Source organism: Kogia breviceps, chromosome 3, assembly GCF_026419965.1.
Source record: "Kogia breviceps isolate mKogBre1 chromosome 3, mKogBre1 haplotype 1, whole genome shotgun sequence".
NCBI lineage: Eukaryota > Metazoa > Chordata > Mammalia > Artiodactyla > Physeteridae > Kogia > Kogia breviceps.
Window position 1 is genome coordinate 80,256,711 of NC_081312.1, and position 4,868 is coordinate 80,261,578.

Here is a 4,868-nt window from a genome sequence, read left to right on the forward strand (position 1 = left end):
AAAAGTTATCTTGGCATACAACTCAGCAGAAAAATAGGAAGTACCCTGGAAATTACTTACAAAATGTGAATACCACATGTCAGAGTCAGTGAGCTTTGGATGAACTATAAAGAATTTTCATTATTTAGGTCTAGGGTCTATGAAAGCAAAGGAAGCAGAAATATATCCAATAATGTAAGGCATCGGAACCAGGAAATTTATAAGAAGGCTTAATCTATGGATGTAATTTAAAATATTGGGCCATGTTCAAGCTGCAATGTTAAAAACATTAGGCCTGGCCATAGTAGTGATTGCTCAGAGGTCAGGAAGAATACGACGTCAAACTTCCCGAGGTTTTTAGACAAAGGACTTTTAATGAGTCCTTTCCCTTAAGCTTTCCTTTTTTCTTATGTGGACATGAAAGACAAAACCTTAACATACTCCACAATCAATGGAGAGTCTTGCCCAGTGCCACTTACCTTAAATACTATATTAATCTTATTTATTACCCATAGGCTGAGGCTTTAGATAATTAAGTGGGCTTAGGTCAATACATCTTTTGTAAAAATGCTAATAAAAAATTCCAAATCACAGAGAATTAGACATAATGATGTCAAAATTCACTTCTCTAGACACTATCACCAACATTGTTCAGCTTTGGGAGATACAGAGAACATCAGAGGGTAGAAAATGATCTTAGGTTCTGTGTACAATATTCATTAGGTTTGGAGTACTTCTTAAAGAGGAAGTTTGGGTATGTCTATACTGGATGGTCCCATTAATTCTCAGGAGGTTTATACCCAGGGCTTGTTTATACCCAACAAGAACAGTATCTGCAGGCAAAATGAATCTTGGAACCTTTAGGACATACCCAAGGAGTTACAAACCTCTTGAGAAGGACCTTCTGAGTACCAGATCCCACTTAATAAAATAGAAGGCTTTGGTGTACACTACAAGCAACATGTCTTAGAAGTTTCATATTTCAAATCCTCTGGATCACAAATCACTTGAGCTTTCATGGAGTAAATACTGGGTAAATATTCTGTGTTTCTCTAGCTTGCTGATTAATGCAGACTCTACCACTGGTCAGCTGTTTGATTTGTCTGATTTGTTTTAGAGCAGTTAAAAGCCCAGGTGAGATGAGGGAGTTTCATGTTCAGTGTAGAAACACATGACCAAAAGTCAGAAGACAAACTTGCCAAAACTACTTGAGAATACTGCAAAACTACCATAGAAGGTATCCATGGATTGATGTCTTAGGTTATTAAGGATAAACTGTTTAATCAAAGTAACATCTCTTAATCACTGAGTAGTACTTTTGCTTGAAAGTAACGATGAGAAAAATACTTAAGTAACACTTTAAAACCAGTTTCCAAAACTCTGATTAGAAGTATAAGGTTGCTCCAAAGTGTCCTGAATATTAACAACTTGTGATAAAACTATTTAAAATGAAAACACAAAGAAAAAAAACAAACCCATCGTGTGCCATGGTCAACTCCAGTGGCTAAGATGCATTTGGGCCACGTGAGTGGTGTCCTACTGATTTGAGCAACCACAGTGACCCAGTTTACTTTGTTTCTGAAATATTTGTGGTGCTGAACCCTAAGAGAAAATTAAATGACGTAAACAAAACCAGTTAAAATTGTGTAGGGTGCTAAATTAATGATGTAACAAAACCAGCAACTGTCTGACTACATCCTGAGAGAGGGTAGAGGCATAAAGATTGGGCATGAGACCATCAAACAGCCTATTACATCTTCCCTCATCTGGAAGGCATGACACACAAAGAACTCACACTGAGACTGTCATCTAAAACTACCTAAAAATACCAACTACTACTTTGGAGGTCAGCATTTTGCTTGAACCTAAAATTCTTTGTTTCCCCCCATGAGCATAACTACATGTAGGTTGCATTGTAAGAAAGAAATATTTATTTATTTATTCATTCATATATATATATTTATATATATATAAAATGAGATGCTCATTTACATAATTGTGGTTCTAAAAATGGTGAATTTATTCAAACTAGTTCTTTGAATGTGGGCTAGGTGCAAAAATGACAGTTCTATCTGGCTTTAGTAGTAAGATTCTGCATGGTGTTGCTTCTTTTCTAAAAATGTTGAGAAGAGCTAGTAGCTTACTTAATCATTTTCAAATATTCAAATTAACCGTGAAAGCAGCTTCAGGATGAGCTATTAGAGAGAAAGTATATAATATGATAAAAAATAACAATGCAGTTAACTTGGCTTACCCAGTGGAATTCCAACCTCCTGCAGACCCTGGATGAGGGGGTATGAATAAGATGGTTTTTATAAAATAGGTGTGGAACGGTGTTATGGACTAAATTGTGTCCCCTCAAAATTCCTAAGTTGATATCCTAACCCCCAGTGTGACTATTTGAGATAAGATCTTTAAGGAGGTAACTAGGTTAAATGATATCATAAGGGTGGGACCCTAATCTGATATGACTGGTGTCCTTATAAGAAGAGAGACATCAGAGATGTGCACACACATAAAAAAGGCCACGTGATGACACAGATAAGTTGGCCATCTACAAGCCAAGGAAAGATGTGTCAGGAGGAATCAAAACTAACTAAAGCTTGATCTTGGACTTTGAGCCTCCCGAATTGTGAAAAAATAAATTTCTGTTTAAGCCACCCAGTCTGTGGAATTTTGCAATGGCAGCCAAAGCCCTGTAGGATGGATTTCATGGGTGACTCCCATGTGTTCGCAAATGACCATGTTTTCCCCTTTTATCCTGTACATGGAGCCTCACTGCCATGCTTTCCATTGTTCCCATGATATGCTTGGTGTGCATTTTTGTGGCCATTTGATAGCAGTTGACACTTCTGTCTTGTCTCCTGTTGTCCTCACATTGATTGTTTGAATCCCAAACTCCTAAGCAGCTACCATGATGGCCTGGCCTGTTTCCATAGGAGATACCCTGGGGAGATGGAAAAATGCCTTCTAACTTATGGGATACACTTTGACATCAGGACCACAATGAGGCTTCCCGGTGCTCTGTTTGTTTGTTTGAGACACTGAAGTGAGACATGCTTTTTAATTTGCCTTATTCTAGCCCACCTCTCCCCAGAACTCTGCCCCTAAAATCTGAATAAAATTGGAGTTTTATGTTTCCAACTTAAGATCCATCTCAGCATTTTGTTATAACCAAACAAAATACCACTCCAAAGCATTAACAAATATTTTGAGTCTTTTTTAAAAAAATCAAGATATAATTGACATATAATATATGTACAATATGATGTGTATGTATTGCAAACTGATCACCACTATAAGTCTAGTTAACATCACCACAGATTTACAAAATCTACTTTTCTTGTGATAAGTACTTTTAAGGTCTACTTTTTCAGCAACTTTCACATATGCAACAGAGTCTTATTAATTATAGTCACCATGCTGTACATTATATTCCCATGACTTATTTATTTTATAACTGGAAGTTTGTACCTTTTAACCCTTTTTACCCATTTGCTCACTCCCACTTTTTCTTTTAGATGTCCAATGTAAGCGAAATTATGCAATATTTGTCTTTATCTGACTTACTTCACTAAGCATAATGCCCTCAAGGTTCATCTATGTTGTCCAAATGGGAAGATTTCATTTTTTTATGGCTGAGTAATATTCCTTTTTGTGTGTGTACTTGTATATATGCTTTCCTGTATCCATTCATCCACTGATGGACACTGAGGTTATTTTCATAACTTGGCTATGGTAAATAATGCTGTAATAAATATGGGGCTGCCTATATTTTTTCAAGTTAGTGTTTTTGTTGTCTTCAGATTAAATACCTAGAAGTAGAACTGTTGGATTATATGGTAGTTCTTTTTTTAATTTTTGAGGACCCTCCATACTGTTTTCCATAGTGGCTGGAGCAATTTACATTCCCACCAATAGTGCATGGAGTGCCTTTTTATCCACATCCTCCCCAATGCTTGTTATTTCTTGACTTTTTGATAATAGCCATTGTGACAGGTGTGAGGCAATATCTCATTGTGATTTTGATTTACATTTCCCTGATGATTAGTGATGTTGAACATATTTTCATGTACCTGTTGGCCATCTGTATGGCTTCTTTGGAAAAATGTCTTTGTATTCTCTGCCCATTTTTTTTTTTTAGTTGGATTGTTTGGGTTTCATCTATTGAGTTATATGAGTTCTTTATATCTTGGATATTTACATCTTATCAGATATAATTTGCAAATAATTATTTTTTCCCATTTGGTAGGTTGCTTTTTCATTTTGTTAATGGTTTTCTTTGCTGTGCAGAAGTCTTCTAGTGTGATATAGTCCCACATGTTTATTTTGCTTTGTTGCCTTTTGGCAACACCTGTTTGTACCTGTTTTGGCATCAAATCCAAAAAACCATTGCCAAGACCAATATGGTTTCAGGTCTTACCTTCCAGTCTTTAATCCATTTTGAGTTAATTTTGTGTATAGTATGAGAGATTAGTTCAGTTTTATTCTTTTGTATGTGGCTGTCCAGTTTTCCCAACACCATTTATTGAGAAGACTGTCCTTTCACCATTGTATTTCTTGGCTCCTTTGTCATAAATTAATTGACCATATATGTGTAGGTTTATTTCTGGACTCTCTGTTACATTTATCTGTGCCTGTTTTTATGCTAATACCATAGTGTTTTGATGACCATAGCTTTGTAATATAGTTTGAAATCTGAGCGTGTTATTCCTCCACATTTGGTCTTCTTAACATTGCTTTGGCAATTTAGAATCTTTTGCGAATTCATACAAACTTTTGTATTGTTTGTTCTATTTCTGTGAAAGATGGCAATGGAATTTTGATAGGGATTGCATTAAATCTGTAGATTGCTTTGGGTAGTTTGGACATTTTAACACAATATTATT

General features: G+C 35.8%; 1 pseudogene; it reads left to right on the plus strand.

The window, feature by feature from the left end:
- The first annotated feature begins 748 nt into the window (after positions 1-748).
- Positions 749-1,281, plus strand: LOC131752847 (COP9 signalosome complex subunit 5 pseudogene; annotated as a pseudogene).
- The last annotated feature ends 3,587 nt before the right edge of the window (positions 1,282-4,868 follow it).